We start from the raw sequence: 17,279 nt of genomic DNA, 5'->3' as shown, positions 1-17,279 counted from the left end.
GGCTGGGCTGGGCTGGGCTGGGCTGGACTGGACTGGACTGGGCTCGGCTCGGCTCCCGGGGGACCGACGGCGGCTGCCGGCCGGGGAGGTAAGTGGCAGCAGCGGGGAGGACGCGCTGCGGGTAGCTGTCGAGGGAGGCTTCCACCCTTGTACCCGCTCCGTCTGGAGCAGGCGGCATAAAGCGAGGAGGAGAAAAACAAATAAGTGTGGGGTTTTGTTTTATTTTTGTTTTCCGGAGTGCTACTGCTCGTAGTGCCCGATGTGTCGTGAGCGTGGCTCGGAGGATGGCTTAGAGCATAGCCGGGGATCGGGAAGGGGTTAACAGTGGGATTTTCTCTCTGTGTGTGCCTTTTTTTTTTTTTTTCCTAATAATGATTTTATTTTAGCTTATTCTGAGCGAGGCGAATCAGACTTGGCAGCGCTCGCATTAGGGTGGCTTCATTTTACCGCCACCTCTTCAGCTCTGGTTGATGCTAGAAGATAACGGGAGGGTTTTCAACCCCTTCACTCCTACATGAATCCAATTAACGTCGTGGGGGAGAGAGGTGCGGGGATGGCCTTGAGGTGAGGGGGATTGTAAGAATAAAAGATCGATCCCACCGCTTTTGTGATGGACAGGACGTTCATTTGGATGCAACAGATTTTTTTCTGCGTGCCAGACATTAAATCTTTACTGCTACATTACAATCTATCATCCAGCCTGTTCGGAAATGCTTAGTTCTAGAGGTGCACGACTGCCTAGATCCTTAAAATGTATTTGTAAAGATACTCTAATTCTAAATTAAAAGTTCGTATTAAACAGTATTTTTTTTTCCTGTTTTAAACATAAACCAGGAATGTCCTTGCCCTTTTCCTCCCAGCTGCTGGGCTTGGAGATTTTAAGGTTGTACAAATAACTTAATTGGAGGATCAAAGTTGATCTTCAGTGTGTTGGAATAGACTTTACTGAAACCAGAGGAATGTAAACATGTGCTTACATTCTTGTCAACATATGCTAAATTAAAGCTTAAACATTAGTTGGACTTTCTTGAAAATTATTGATACAGATTAACACATTCAATTTTATTTTGGAGGTGCCTTTGAAAATTAGTTGGTGCTTGTACTATGGACAAGACCCATGTCTTGAGTATGTTCCAGTAATAACAGATAGCCAAGCTTGCTATCGAAAGGCTTTTGTAACGGAGCAGTCTTGCTCAGTTTTGGAAGGGGGTCATGGTAATAAACATTCAGTGCAAATGCTTTTTGTGCCTGGCGCTTGTGGCACAGTTTGCCTCCCTAACAAGTGGGATTGATAGTGTGTGCTGAGACTTTCCTGTAACACAGATCAGTATGTGATTCTGTGATGCCCCTGTAGGCTGTCAAGCTAAATGGGTACTACCTGGGAGACTGCAGTCTGTTACTGATATAAGAGATACAAATGGTGGGTCTTCACAATTCATTGTGCAAATTAAAATTCAAATTTATGTAAGAGTGATGTGATACAGTCTATATCTGGTATGGTCTGAACGAGCAACATCAGGAGTCTGATGCCTTTACTCATGATGTGGAGCATCTTGCTTCTCATGTAGTCATAATTTGGTAGGGCTGATTACGGTGAGAAGTAGAAGTCAGCTTCATGGTGTGAATAAAAGTTTCGTAGCAGGGAACACAAGAGCTATATGGTAGAATAAGTTAAACCTGTTAAATTGAGAGTACTCAGCTTTAAAAAATAATAAAAATTAATATTTTTTTATGCTCCCTGTAGGTGTTTTGAGGAGATACCTGCTTGCCTCTGGGTTGCAAGAGATCACAATTGCAGTCATCTGGGGTTAGAGTGTAATAATCAAGCAGTTAGTCCCAACCATTCCCAATAACTTTACCCTGATAAATTGCTGATGAGGTACACTTAGCCATATGATATTTATGTGAAACAAACACCCAGGTGCAGTTATATGTAAGACTGTGGCATGTGGAGGAGTCATGGTAATCTTTTGGGTATCAGTTCCAAATTTCCTCTGAATACAACTGCATAGCAGTGAAAGGAGGTATGTTCAAAGTTTCTTTAATGGTCTCTTCACCTAGTGAAATTAAGGCATGTTTATAAATCAGTTTGCCACAGGCAGCTGCTGGCAAACCTTTTTTGTAATGCTAAATTAGTTTTCAAAAACAAGTGTAGCTTAGTGCTATTGGTGTGAGCAGAGACTTGGTCCGGCACCAAATTCGACATCTACCATCATGGTTTAGATGAGTAGCTCCTTGTGAAATGCTGACAGAAAATGAGATTCCATGATTTTAAAATAGTTCAGTAAAATTACTTTTGCTTTGTTCCAGGAGTAGCCTTTTCTCTAGAATTCCTTAGACTGAACTTCCCTCTGGCTGTGTGAGGGTAAGACAGTCTGCCACAGTGCAGGACTAAGCCTCAGTGACTTGAGGAAAGTGGCTGTGGACCTTCTATGCAGATTATGGGCTGTGGCACTCTCATGCATTAATGAAGTGTAATATACACAATTCAGAAAGCAAGTCTTGCCTTCAACTATGCAAGCCTGTTGTCTCACTAGTGAGCTCACTTGGCAGAGACAGAGTTAGACCCACAAAGACAGAGCAGGAGGAGGATCAGTACTCAACTGCTATCTGGGGACAGCCATGATCAGCTCAGCTAGTGTTTATCACATGCATTGCACCATGCCTGCACAGTATTTCTTAGGGTGTGGTTTCTTCAGAGTTTTAATCCAGAGTAATTAGGTTGCTAGTGAGCTGGTAATGAACGTGCTTCATTTTCCCCAACTGGCCATCATAATTTCTCTCACCATTTGTTTCATTCTCCATCATGGCACTAGAGTTCACCAACCCAGCCTGAGTTGAGGAAAAACTTTTTTTGCTTGGTGATTTTTTTTTCAGCATCCAGCATTCAAAGTCATTTTATGGCTTTGAGCACTGGTGCTAATACAAAAATTATGACAAGAGGGGAGCAGAAGGGCAACCAAACTACCACTTCAAGTAACCTTGGAGCAAACACCCTTGGTGTTTATATAGGTCTTCTAGGCTGGGCAACACACCAAATCCTGAAATACATCCAGAGGCCATGCCTGACCAAACACCAGCATGTTTCTGTTAGGCTGGTTATTCTTGATGGCTTCTGCTGCAAGAGGAGCTAGAATCAGGACTAACTGTTTAGTAAAACATATTGTACATGTAGGACGTATTTTTCCTTGTTCATCTGAGACAACTAGGGACTCTACCACCTTCCTCCAGGTCTGACACAGTAGAAATTCTCTGTCTGAGGTCGTCTCTCATTTAGGCCAGCTGAGGATTTAAATCCTGAAGGTTTAGAAGTTTTCTGCGTAGTTAATGAACATGCACATCTGCAGTTACTGATACTAAGCATATGGATTTAAAATACCATGGTAAGACTCTACTTGTAGTGTTTAAAAGATGATCACCACAAAAAAGTTAAAATACTTCATAATCTGTAGCTACATGTCTTGTATATATGTACTGGTTATACAAAAGTCATACAGAGCAACTCAGAATTACTGTGATTTGAACTACTGAACGGAGTACCTGTTCTCTCAGTTTTTTCTGTTTCTGTAAAATAGGTGGCAGCAAAGCTAGTCCTGTCTTTATTAGCGTTTGTCATTGAAGGGGGGGGAAAAGCATGTGAGCTTGCCTCAAGGACTGAGAGTGAGACAGAGTAGGATGGAAAACTGTCGATTAAGCTTTCCTGACACAACAGGCAAACTGTAGGAAAAATGGGACCATTCATATCTTTATTCATTGGGTTAGTGGTGAAAAAGCTTGATCATAGATAATAAGAATGGACATCAGTTTGAATGGCATAAATACCTGCATAAAAGCTGACCTTCTTCCTCTTCTGTACTTTCTGGAGGAGTGTTGCTTACCAGAGCTCTGTTTAATACAGTGAGATTGGTTTGTGTCATGCTAAATTTCTTAGGAACAATTGGTATTAGACAGAAAAAGGAGAAGGCAGAAGAGTGTTTCCAAGACAGTTCTGATTTGGGCTAGATAGCAAGGTCATTCTCTGGGAAAGAACAAACAAAACCAGAGCCTCTGACCACACAGTTCAGAGATCGTTCTGGAGGTCTGGTTTCCTTTTCAGCCAGTAGCAGGCATGACTGTGTGGAAGGTAGAGGTGGCCAAAACCTGTTACCACCCTGCTTGCTTGGCTCTCTGAAACGATCTGCAGTTTTACTAGTCCATTTCCAAGTGAATGGTTGCTACTGGGAGCAGGCAAGAAAACTGCAATTAATATTCATTAGCATTCTTTTGTTGTTAGCTTAGTAGAAGCCAAAATTAAGCCATGTGGAAGGTCTAAGAGCAGTGGTGGTGGTGGTGTAGGTTACAAGAGCAGGACTAGAGACCAGCAGAACCTGGTTCATAGCACCTGTGCCCATCTTGTGATACTTGTCCCTATAATTTCCTATTACCTGTTTTCACCATTGTTATAACAATGACATGACAAAAGTTTGTACTCTTTTTCATGGTAGAAGTGAAAGTGTGTTACATGCTCAGGTGAGAAAGAAAACCTCATGTTTTTAAAAACTGTAGGCTGTTGTTGGAAATGTCAGCAACCTGGACTTAAGTCCCAGATTTTCAGATGCAGTATCTGCTTTTCCAGGTGAATTTTTGTACCTTCAAAAGAAAGCAAATTGTCATACATGTTCTTTTGTCTGAGAGCTGTATTCATGGGGAATATATTGATATTCTAGGAATCTATTGATGGCTTTTTTTCATCTTCCCCATACTGCAGTTATCCCATAACAAGAGTTTGGCTATGTCTGAGAATAAAGCAGAGTTAGGACCTAATTCAGATGGAATAAAACCCCCTGAACCTCCAGACAATAAAGCAGGACCAATCTTTTCTGAGCACAGATGCATGGATATTTAATTCTGGTAGCAGTACAGGAGTCAAAGTTCAAAATCTACTCCTCCCCTAAATGTAATTGTTCCTATAAAAAAAAATTAAATTGAGCCTGCATTTGTATTTTTGTTCTATCAATGGACAATGTGCTTTTTACTTAATTTCTTTTGTTTTAAAGTATTTTAGATATTTTATTCTTCACCCTATTAAATCAAAGTAGCAATTCTTCCTGCTTTGTTTCCCAGCTCTCTCAAGCCTGTATTTAAGTATTCATCCTAAAGTAAGCAATACAAGTGTTTACTGTCTTTGGAGAGATCTGGATTTGCTTCCTTCTCCTAGCAAACTGATAGCATCACCTGTACACCATCTGTTTTCAGATTTCTTCAGATCTTGTTTTTCCCTGATTGCCCGTGTCTTCCACAGCTTCATTCCCAGTTCTTGCTTTTAATGTTTCACACCATTACATCTATGTTTCCAGTTGTGTTGATATAGATATAGATATATACATAATTGCAGTCAACTGGATTGTCTGTGGGACTACACTTTGACTCCAGTGGAACTTTCTCAGCACCATTAAGGATATCCTAAACTCAACAACAACAAAAAATGTTTTAGGTCCTATATCCATTAAAAACTTGCAGAGCTTTTGTTTATGTTTCTCTTTTGTAAGCTTATGATTTTCCTTTTGTCATTTCATGCCACTTCTGTGCTTACCTGAAGTGTTTTCTGTTCTATTTGGTTAAAATTGAGTAGACCACAGATCTTCACCTCTTCGCTTGGTCCCTTAAAACTATTGGAGCAGACTAACAGAGCTCTGTCCTGAATATTTCTTCATCATGAGGTGTAGTTTAGGACATGAACAAATTATGTCATCCTTATCTCTTACATCTGTCTGTGCATGATGTTAAAATAAGCATATGTTAGCCTGCTTTGCATGTGTAACTGTAATACTGACCCTAAGGACTGCAGCTTCAGCAGTGGATGTATGTACAGTTGGAGCTAAAGAATATGAAGTGTGTTCAATAACTGTTTCATGAGTGGATCAGGCAAAATGGGGAAGATGGGCCCACACTTTCTGGCAGTGCTTGCAGCTGGCTGCCCTGTGCCACATAGGCCATAGCAGGCACATGGGCTTCCCTCTTAAAATGTGTGCAAATTATTTTCATATTCTTCTATGAATAACTTAAGAGATAAGTGGTTATTGAACTCTGATTGCCAAGATTGATGACACATTAATTTCTCTTCATAGCTGATACAGCTTTCAAAAGTACTTATACATCTGTTTATCACTTTAGTGAATTACTAGCTTCCAAATCCATGCAGTTAGATGGTAGCCATGTGGGAGCCAAGGTCTTGTTGTGGTTCTGTCTGTTGTAGGCTTTAAAGTATCAAACTCTGCTCAAGCTGACAATGTCTGCTAAATGCAGCCTTTGTCAGTTTATTGCTTTTTTCCCAACAATGTCATTTCCTTTCATTGTGCTAGAGGCTTTTTCTTGGCTAATGTTTTTCTGCATAGTTAGGGATATTTTTGTTTCATCTGCTGTTACTTATACCACAGATATCAGTGCAGTTGTGTAGATACCAAGCTTAACAGACAGCTTATTCTTTATACCAGTAAATCTCAAAGGCAGCACTGAGATGTTTTCTACAGTATAAGCCATGTTACATTGTGCTCTGCTCTTGTTACTGAACACGTGCTGGTTTATGACCTGATGGTCCCAAACAGGGAAGATGAACAGTAAAGTTTCTTTTGATTTTACAGGGCATCAAATTGCAGTGTAATCTTGTACTGAGCATGGTTTATGTCCTTGTCTTGTCCCAAGTTGAAGAGCAAGTTACAAAAACAACATGTAGGAGAAGACACTTCTTTAAAAAAAAAAAAACCAAAAACCAAAAAAACCCACCTTACGAATGTGATGGTGAAGCTGCAAGGCTTGCTAACTTAGTTCAATAGAAGATACAAGCATGTCAGTGATGCTCCAGCCATGCTGCAGTAGGATTGTGGAACACCCATCGGTGTTACACTTTTATTAAACCAAATCTATGGCTACTTTGTCTGAAGGGATTCAATGACCAGGATGTGCTGTGGAAGGGCTGGTAGTCAAAAGTGTTTCTGTCTTAAAGCCCTCTGAACTTGTGGATTTCTCTTCCTAAAAGTTGATGAGGCTGATGACTTTCTTGGGGGATCCCTGTTATCCTTCTCCCTCTCAGGGTTGCTGTCAAGCAAAATACCTTTTTCAATGTGAAATGCTTCGCCCTTTTTCCTAGTTGGAAAGATAAAGTCCTTAAACAGAATGTGTCATCAGCTGGAAAAAGTGACTGAGTCTGTGTAACACAGCTTTTTGCAGATTGTGTACTGACAGTACTACAGCTGCTCAGAGATCAAAGCTTAATGGCATGAATTGAGCTCAAATGTCGCAATTATTATTTTAGCAGGATGTTCTATTATTTCTAGATTCCACTAGCGAAGACCTCATTCTTTGAGAGCCAAAAAAAAAAATCTGCTAATATGGACTATGGATTTTTGGACATTGGCCGTGATAAAGCAAATCAGCTTTTGTGTTTGTTTTTGCCAAAGAATGGACTAGATTTCTTCTTTTTTTGTATGGGTAAAGTAGGGGACGTTCAGTATAATGTTGAAAGTTGAAATGCCTCATGTATTTCACAACCTTCCAGTGGAAGCTGTTTTTTGTAAAATAGATGACTGCATTTCATCTTGTGTTATACTTGATATATAAACAATTTCTTTTTGCCTCCGTGCATGCCACAGTCTCTTCCATGTGCTTTTCTTTGGGTCAGTCCAGCTGTGATGCATGCAAGCTTGACATCTTCCATTGCATTGGAGCATCTTTTCACCAATGAGCATGCTAGAAGTAATGAGAACCAGTTGTGGTCATTCTGGTAGGCAGACATTGCTCCTCTGTGACCTGGAACAGGTTTTCAAAATGGCTTCGTATGTTGTGTCACAAGGGAGGCTTATAAAACACCAGCCATTTCTGAAACTGGCTTGTGTCAATGTCCAAGAAGGACTTAGGAAAACATAGTCCAGTTTGTGTTATGGAGTACTTTGTAAGCTAGTGCTATGCTCTTTGGGAAAACTGATCCCTGTGGTTTATTTCAGATTGGTAGGGATGGGCCCACCTGTGGCCCTGAAATACATCTTAGGAGTTTGGGTTTGACAGAAGAGGAAAAAAGGATAATCTTTTCGAGTGCTCATTATGTTAATTCTGGGCCAGGTCTTTCAAAATGATCATCTGCTCAGCTGTTCAACATTCAGAAAATCCTAACACATAGTATCATATACTTACTGACTTTGAAAAATTAATTTGCTCAGTCCTAGTGCCAAGGCTAAATATCTTTAGAAACCCCTTGCCATTTTGCCTAAATAGATGAGAAGCCAGATTTTGATCCCTAACATGACATTGTATTAGTTCCATCTATTCCAGAGCAAGATCCAGGCTCCCTTCTTTGTGTAGTACCTAGTGCTGCAAGCAGAACCTCATATTGGGCTCTGGTTATGTCACTAGTTGTTTTAGTAGTAGCACTTAAGGCTGGTGGTGAACAGGTATTTTATTGTCAGCCTGTGCTAAAGGGGGACTCCTTTTCCACTGGTTGTCTCAAGTTTTCTGTGGGGTTGGGCCCCCTTAGACAATAAAGGGGAAGTAATTTATTCATGCTGCCTTAAGGATCCTGGTAAGAGAGATGCTATGTGTCTTGATTTTTGTCTGGACCGGATGTGGCAGGTCTCTAGAGTTATTCCATGAGACTGTTTCATCAACTTCCTGATGTTTTGGCAGTATCCTTTAATACTAGTTTTACAAAATTTGACATGCTCCTCGAGGAGGGAAAATGAGTTAAATTGTTTGTGGATTATAATGGAAGTGGATCTTAGTGTGTCTGTCATACAAATAATTGTTATTTAGATGTCAGGTGGATGGCCATGTTGAAAGGAGTGTACTAGTTTCTTTCAATATTAGTAAGCACTGGAGAACAAGGCCAGAACCTATTTACTACCTAACCTAAGGCCAGGTAGTCAGTGTGTGTAAAGTGATGTAAACTAGTAGAGGATCTTGCCAAGAATACTGTTGTTTGTGGTCCTAATTAAATTCTTGCTTGACCCAGGAGCTCTCCAATCACATTGTTAGCAACACGAGTTGGTGTAACGTGACCTGGGTGATTTTGAAGAGGAAAGCATTTCTCATTGAATGACTTTTTACATGGAATAGGAAACTTGATGTCCAATATTCATTTGGCAAGCGGGAGAGAGGTTATGAAAGACCTGGTTGGTGTCTGTGTGGCTGCACTGATAACGATCCAGTGTCCCAGTCAGCAGGCTGTAGGTTCAAAGCTCACACCTCCACTGCTGATCCTGCATTGCTGGTGATTGCTACAGAGTCTAGCAGTGCTTAAACCAAGAGACAAACGTGTGGGATTTGGTGATTATATTCTTGTCTCTGCTTTTGCTTTGCTTGTGGCCTCAGGTGAGTTGATTGAACTCTCTGTGTTGCTAACACTTTTCATGGCACCTTTTTGCTACTTAGTTCAGGTCTTCAGGTTAAAAGATTACTTTAAAAGAGCAATATTGTTACTGCTATAAAATTATCATTGTTTGGGTGGCAATTTCCCCTCTTTCCTAGAGCTCCAGTAGATGTGATAATTAGAGATGGGGAAGTCAGACTTAAGCCTATGAGTTTTGCAAGCTTTATGTGAGTTGTTTTGATCACAGAATGGATGTTACTTCAGATTCTTTATGCAGTGACTGGTTTTGCTGCAGATATTATCTCCAATTAGATCTCTAGCAGCAGGATAAAAAATTGCTTTCATTTGTCTGCAGCTGTTCTTCATCTAGCTAATCTCAACAGAATTTGAATTAATGCTGGTTTTCTTCCTCCTTTAGTCTCATTTGAAGTTGCATAGATGCAAAGTGATTTTTGCTTTCTGGAAGTTGAAGTTATGGTGAAGGTGTCCTCCAAATAGTTGGGCCTTGAGAACTTCTTATGGCCTTGCACAGTCATGGTTTCTACAGAGTGGATGTAGTTGTATAAGAGTTAAGTGTCTTGGTTGTAGCTGCTGTGCTGGAAGAAGTGAAATCCTGATGCTCTGCAAAGAAGTGGCCCAAGATGCTGGACCTTGATTTGGGAGATGTAGATTTAGTTCGGGACTTGGGTTAATTTTGACCTCTGTTACCCAAGTGCCCATCCAGGCCACTAGTTCTCTGATGATTTGTCTTGTTTGAGTCAAAATGTCGGTTCATGAATCAGGGACTTATGCCTTACCTTGGTGTTCAGCCCTCATGGGAACCTGCTTTCAACTGATGACGTATGGAGCACAGGGGAACTTTGGCCTTGGATCTGGGCCTTGCAGAGCTGACATGACTGTTGCTTGCTCTGCAAAATGCAGCCTGACACTGCCTAAAGGGATTGAAATGTTAAGACATTTCTCAGCATTCTCAAAGAGGACTATTTCTGCTGAAATCTGGTGTTTGTTATGTTGCCCCTTTTCTTCCAAAGTGGGTCTTGTTGACTTGATACATACGAAGACAAAATCTGTTGCAGTTAACCAGTTGTACAACTTTTCATCTGAGCAAATAGTGTAAAGTGCTATTCCATATCTGCTCATGGAAGAGGAACAGCACCAGCTCTAGTACCTCAAACCTGTGCTGTGTCCAGCAAATAATGCCTTTTTCCCTCTTATAAAGGCATCGCCTCTAAATATGACATTGGTACTCCTCATGGCTGCTTGGTCTGTGGAGAGCTGCCAGTGGCGGTAGCTTTTCTGATGTGGGAAATCTGACTGAGAGAACGGGACAGAGGCTGCTAACTGATTTCATGGAGGCTACTGAACCTTCGTCAACTAGCTGTTAGCCCGGCTGACCAAGACTGTGTTTAAGTCTTTGCTGAGACATAAAAGGTCTATAGCCTCTTGCCAGAATCCTGACATGTTCCAGTCTTACAAGGTTTGATAAGTTTGCTTTGTTCTCTGTCTAAATAGTGATTTATTCTCTAGGGGAGAGGTTTTTTGCCCCCAAAAGAAAGCAAACAGCTGAATTGTTTACAGAAAGATGCTTTTGAAGGCTGTTTTATATTTACTTAGTACAGACACCAGGCATGGGGGTGGGGAATTGATTCTCTGCCACTTAAGCTTTTTTTCCTCTTTAAATCTACAGCTGTAAAAATACATTGCTTTGTATTTAACGTGAATTGTGTCTGGAGACTCTTGGCATACCAGCTAATGGACTTTTCAATAGCCATTCTACTTCCAAGTACTGGGTAGCACTGATCTAGAGAGAAAGGTTTGGTCAAAGTATATGTTTCACTGTCAGTATTTTCAGAGGTTGCCCTGTAGCTGAACTTTCTCTTGAGAGATTAATTTTCTGAATTGCACACAGAGGGAGTTGCAGCCCTGTAAGTCTGGAGGCTGTGCAGGGTTTCTGTAGTGGGGGGAAATGTTATGTGCAGGGGTCTTCTGCAAAGACAGACCATGGGACAGGCATGTGGATGCTGTGCTTTAATTGTGCTGGTGGGTGTTGTGGCTGCTGGTCTGGGTGAGTAGTGAAGGCCTTGACCTGGTGTTAGAACTTTTCTAAGAGCAAATCAGGAACTCCAGGTCAGATTAGAAGGTAGGTACAGGTTGCTCTGTATCTGCCCATCCTCTGGTGTCCACTGATTCTGCAGGCTAAACAAGCTGTTCTGTAACTGTAAGGGTAAGCTTTTCCATAGGAAAAGGCTGATGGAAACTCTATCAGAAGATCTGGGGAAGTATTCAGACATCTCTTACTTGATCCTTCCTGTGTGTTTTTGTCAGAAATTGGGAACACGAGACACCTGACAAATAGCATAAGTGTACACAAGTCTGAGTGGTATGTTGGTAGAGCATGTAGAGACCCCAGGATACCCACCATTTATTTGCTAAATACAAAATGGCTTCTTAATCATTACACTTTCTTGTCTGTCTGGTTAACAGAATGCTCATTGCTGTATCTGTGTTGCATAGGGCATGTGCCTGATTTCAGGATGTTATTCCAAACATGCATTGCTTGTTTGCATTATCAGACAGCCGCCTCTGGTGATACTTGTTTATTTGTGGTAAAGTGGCAGTTTGAGTTTGCAGTGAGTTACTAGACAGCAGCCAGGTGTACCCCAAAGCTGTAGGTAATTTGAGTCTCCCCTGGTGTGCTACATGTAGTTTAAGTTTTGCAGTTGTGTTACATGTTGGTGAAGATGTGGAGAAAAACTGAAGCAGAGCTAGACAAAACTAGGTTTCTGGGTGATGAAGAGAAGTAAACCTGACGCCACTAGGCTTAAAATGACTGTATATTGATATCTGCCTCTACTGAACAACATGCAGTGTTCACACAATAAAAAGACATGGTGTGGAAACTGGATGTCCTACACAAAGACCTCTCCACAGCTAAGTTGAACTATTTGTTGTAGGTGAAGGAATTCTTCCTGCTTTCACAAAGTGCTTTTTAAAAGCGAGAGATTGCACTTTAAAAGAATGAGTCCAGTAGTGGCAGGTATAAATCCCCATTCTCTTCAGTAGAGCTGTGGTACTTTATATCACAGAAACTTAATGCTATGCTGATGGGTTCATACAGCTTTTCTTATCCTAAATGGAAACAGTATTGCTCCTTTAGATACTTCAGGCTAGGTGTCAGGAGTGATCACTGATACCTGCTGTTGGCTCAAAAATTTTCCTTAGGTGAGACACAAAGTCTGCATTGGAAACTAGCTGGTATTTGTGTGTTTTGGCACTGCAGTGCTAAATTGCACGTTGGATTTCCCAGTTCTTTTGAATTTACCAGACTAGTCTGAAGTGGAGATACAGATGGATTTAACTCCAGCTGAGCTGGGAGTGTTCGGTCTACCACTTTTCTGCATTTCTGTCTGACAGTTCTTGCCTATTGTCAGCTGGAAGAACATCTGAAAGGGTGCTAACCCATTTTCCTCTGAGATTCTTAGTTTGCAGAGCATTTTCTGATGTGTTAGTAATTCAAGTGGACCTAGTTAACTTGTATCAGCAGTGAACCAAATATGTCAGCGTCTGTGGATCAAAATCAGAGACAGCTCTAGACATCAACATGTACTACCCAGTCTGTAACAGGTATTGGGGCAGAGTATGTATTGGGGCAGAGTATGTCTTTGAAGCTGTCACCCTAGCATGGCTGGAAGAAGAATTGGGAGTGCTTCAGGTTCAGGTTTTGTGTTCTTGGTGCTTAGTCCAATGTTAGGCCTTGTCCCCTAGTTCAATGTAGGGAGTGAGGTGGTAGTACCTGCATCTGGGCCAGGTTTTCCAGTCTTCAGGCACAGTTCTTACAGATGAGTATTTTTGCTTCATTTGAAACTTGTATCCAGGGCTTATTTGAAAGCCAGAACATAAGCTTTCCTTCCAGTAAAGTTTAACTGAACTCCAGAGAGCTGGAGTCCGTGGAGATGACCACAGTTCAGTCTTCCTGGCTGCACAGGCTTCTGTTGATCAGCTGAAATGTGTTAAATGTGTTAAACCTGATCTTGTTCTATGACAGGGCGACCTGCTTATTGGATGAGGGGAAGGCTGTGGATGTTGTTTACCTTGACTTTAATAAGGTCTTTGACACCATTTCCCACAGCATTCTCCTGACGAAACTGGCTGCTCATGGCTTGGATGGGCACACGCTTTGTTGGGTAAAAAACTGTCTGGATGGCCGTGCCCAAAGAGTTGTGGTGAATGGAGTTAAATCTGGTTGGTAGCTGGTCACGAGTGGTGTCCCCCAGGGCTTGCTGTTGGGGCCACTCCTGTTTAACATCTTTATTGATGATCTAGACGAGGGGATCAAGTGCACCCTCAGTCAGTTTGCAGATGACACCAAGTTGAGTGGGAGTGTTGATCTGCTCGAGGGTAGGGAGGCTCTGCAGAGAGACCTGGACAGGCTGGAGCCATGGGCTGAGCCCCACTGGAGGAGTTTCAATAAGACCAAGTGCTGGGGGCTGCCCTTGGGCCACAACAACCCCCAGCAGCGCTACAGGCTTGGGGAGGAGTGGCTGGAGAGCTGCCAGTCAGAGAGGGACCTGGGGGTGTGGATTGACAGCCGTCTGAACAGGAGCCAGCAGTGTGCCCAGGTGGCCAAGAAGGCCAATGGCATCCTGGCTTGTGTCAGCAATAGCGTGGCCAGCAGGGACAGGGAAGGGATCTTACCCCTGTACTCGGCACTGGTGAGGCCACACCTCGATTCCTGTGTTCAGTTTTGGGCCCCTCACTACAAAAAGGACATTGAATGACTCGAGCGTGTCCAGAGAAGGGCAACGAAGCTGGTGCAGGGTCTGGAGCACAGGTGGTATGGGGAGCGGCTGAGGGAACTGGAGGTGTTTAGTCTGGAGGAGGCTGAAGGGAGACCTCATCGCCCTCTACAGCTACCTGAAAGGAGGTTTCAGAGAGCTGGAGATGACTCTTTAACCAACTAATAAGTGATAGGACAAGAGGTAATGGCCTCAAGCTGTGCCGGGGAAGGTTTAGACTGGATATTAGGAAGCATTTCTTTGCAGAATGGGTTGTTGAGCGTTGGAATGGGCTGCCCAGGGAGGTGGTGAATTCCCCATCCCTGGAGGTGTTTGAGTCAGGTTGACATAGCACTGAGGGATCTGGTGTAGTTGGGAACTGACGGTGTTGGGTTAATGGTTGGACTGGATGATCTTCAAGGTCTTTTCCAACCTAGATGATTCTGTGAAATGATCCAATATGTGCCTTTATCTCACTATAGTTTACTAATTCAGCATGAACCCTACAGCCTCTATAAAGCAATATTTCTGTGGTTTGGATTCTGTGGACTGACTGCAATTGCAAGGGACTGATGCCTGTATTTTCACAGATGTGGATTAAACTGTGATTAGCTCAGATATCCTGTAGTCTGCTTCAGATTTTATCCTGTCTCTGTGCAGGGTATTAAGACACAAGAGTTGTGTGCATTTCCATTGATGAGAATGCTAAGGGTCTCTTTTGGCTTTTCCTGGGATCCTTCCTGCACTCTTCCCGTGGCACTTGTGAATTTTGGTGTTTAGCTGTAATTGTTGGAAAGTATTGGAAAGTAATTTGTTGCAGCGAGTTGACAGTATTGTAGAAGGAATATGAAGTGAGTACTCTGAACACCCTTTGGATGATAAAATCTATTTCATAACTACCACAGATTGTAGAAGGTTTTTTGGTCTCTTCCTGTCCTCTACATCTATGTGCCAAAGTTGTCCAGTGGATGCAGGATTGGATTTGGGCAGAAAGATTTATGTTCTTTCACATTCTGGAGAGCAAAGCAAGCAAAGGTCTGTGACACACAGACCAGTATCCCTGCAGAAAAAAGTGCTTGAAGAGAGAAATTCCCCTAGTGTTCTGTGAAAATTTTTTGCACTAAATTAGGTCACAAAGCACCTGTGTGAGTAGTAATCCAAGTTGCTCATTAGGGTGAGTAAAAGTGCTGTTACCAAATCCCCTGAATCCTGAGTATAAACCATCAGTAAAGGGGGTACAAAGGATGGTATTTCCTACTTAGTTTCATCTCTGGGTTAGACATTAATTGCAGCTTTAAATGTGTAATGCTGACATGTAGAGGAGCTGCTGCAAAGCCCCCTGTATCCAAGCCAGTAAGCAAAGGTGTGCTTTGGGTCCATGAGCACAGTCCTCATCAGTAAGGGTTTGTTCTCTGAACTGATCCACAAAGGGCATTTTTTTTTCCCTGCTATGGAGGTGCTATTATCCTGATAATTGTCTCACTCTGAACGTGTCTGCGAACTCGGTATCTACCAGTCAGATGTATATGCAGCTGGAATATGTTAGTGTCAGGGTGCCCCAACCTGCAGGAAGCATGAGGCAGGGGAGGAAGGCTCTCCTGTCAGATCAGTTGGACATTCCTCTCTGGAGGGGCATCTGCAGAGGTCATGTCAGTGGATTACAGCAGTACCTAGCAGAAGTTAATGAGCCCATGCTGACTGTACAGTCAGCTGCTTGTGTGCTGACACGAGGTTCAATTTTTAGGGTTTTGTAGGTGTCTGTTATTGTTCTTCACTTCCCTGTACTGGCATTAAGAAGCACAGTTGTCGTGTTATGATACTACAGTGTAATTATCTGTAGAACTCTGTGTAATGGATTTAATTGTTTATTAGATGTGTTAGGGAAATTTTTTTGTAACTCAGACCTGTTAGAGACAAGTTTTCAATCTGCAAGTCATTGTAATAATGGAATTTGCTTTTGCAAGAGACTTGAAGGCCACAAGTGTTAATTAACTCAAAGCTCACATCCAGAATTGCGATTTGTTATCTAGTCTTACTCCAGCATAGGACTGGTCACAGCATTTCCTGACGAGGTCTTATTGTTCCTAGCACACTTATGGATTATGGGAACCGTTTCAATGAAGTCTGCAATCAGGCATGTAACACTGAATCATAGGGTTAGGATGCTGGTGTGCGAGACACTAGAATTAAAAGCATGTGTGTTCCTGGTTTAACAGATGTTGGAGGGAATGGTTCTCTCATTGTGCATTTGGATCTGCTACTAGCTGTCTGTCCTGTTAACACTGAGCCTGTCAACAGTGTATTCAAGTTCATAAATCAGAAATTATGTGGATTAACTAAATTCCTGTGTGGACACTTACTTAGAATGAAGCTACTCTTAATCTGAAGTGTCTTTAAACTCAGAAGTAAATTAAGGTATGCCAAATTAACTCTGAAAAAAATGTTTCATGAAGCTTAATGTACTATAAGATGACCTTTCCATTTGAGTCTTCCTGGAAGTCTATGTGTATCCAAGCCTGCACCATGTCATTATTAATAGCTGCCAAAGAGATTAGTGTGGTTTTTTTACACTTTATACTTTCTCATACTCTCAGAAGGTGCATACTGAATGCACCCAATTCACAGCAGTAGTGGAGGCCAGGTGGTTGCAAGACGTGAACACTGGCTCAACAGCAATTTTCCATTCAAATTATCAAAATATGAATGGCTGCAGGGTCATTCTTAGTTACTTACCTTCAAGGAAATGGGTGTTTCTGCCTTGCCTGTTAAGTGCATAGCATTTTCTCCAAGTGGTGATGTTGACTGGACTTAAAAACAAAGGCTTTCCTAATTTGGCAACAGAGGCTCTTCACCATTATAAAAATTAAACATAGAAAGCTTTTTTTTTTCCCAAAAAAAAGGTTGAATTATATGATTCACTCTCATTCAGAGGGGTCTCTAAATCTGCTTTCAAAGCCTACAAATTTTTTCCTTATTCTGGGCTGTTCTTGCTCTTGGAATTTTTGAGCAGGAAGGAAGAAAATTGTTGTCCTGCGGGTATTGCATTTTTTTTGTGCCTTGGAGCTCCGAGGTAAGAGACAGAGAGTCTAAGTCTGAGTTTACTGAGACCCATGAGGCTTGGCTGGAGTTCATAGTGTAAGAAGACAGCGGTGGGGAGTGCCATGGGG

At 42.0% G+C, this 17,279-nt stretch overlaps 1 protein-coding gene across 2 annotated transcripts in view; it reads left to right on the top strand.

Annotated features, from left to right (window-relative positions):
• Positions 1-20: 20 nt before the first annotated feature.
• ABCA1 (ATP binding cassette subfamily A member 1) overlaps positions 21-17,279 on the top strand; it is a 97,363-nt gene continuing 80,104 nt past the window's right edge. For both annotated transcript variants that reach the window (XM_026866171.1, XM_026866170.1), the window contains exon 1: positions 21-88. The gene's annotated coding sequence lies outside the window, so the exon portion shown is untranslated. The remainder of the gene's footprint in view (positions 89-17,279) is intronic.

Source organism: Athene cunicularia (genome assembly GCF_003259725.1).
Source record: "Athene cunicularia isolate RWA chromosome Z unlocalized genomic scaffold, athCun1 chrZ_part2, whole genome shotgun sequence".
NCBI classification, from domain to species: domain Eukaryota; kingdom Metazoa; phylum Chordata; class Aves; order Strigiformes; family Strigidae; genus Athene; species Athene cunicularia.
Note: the sequence above shows the minus strand (reverse complement) of the source record. Positions and strands in the feature narration are given on the sequence as shown.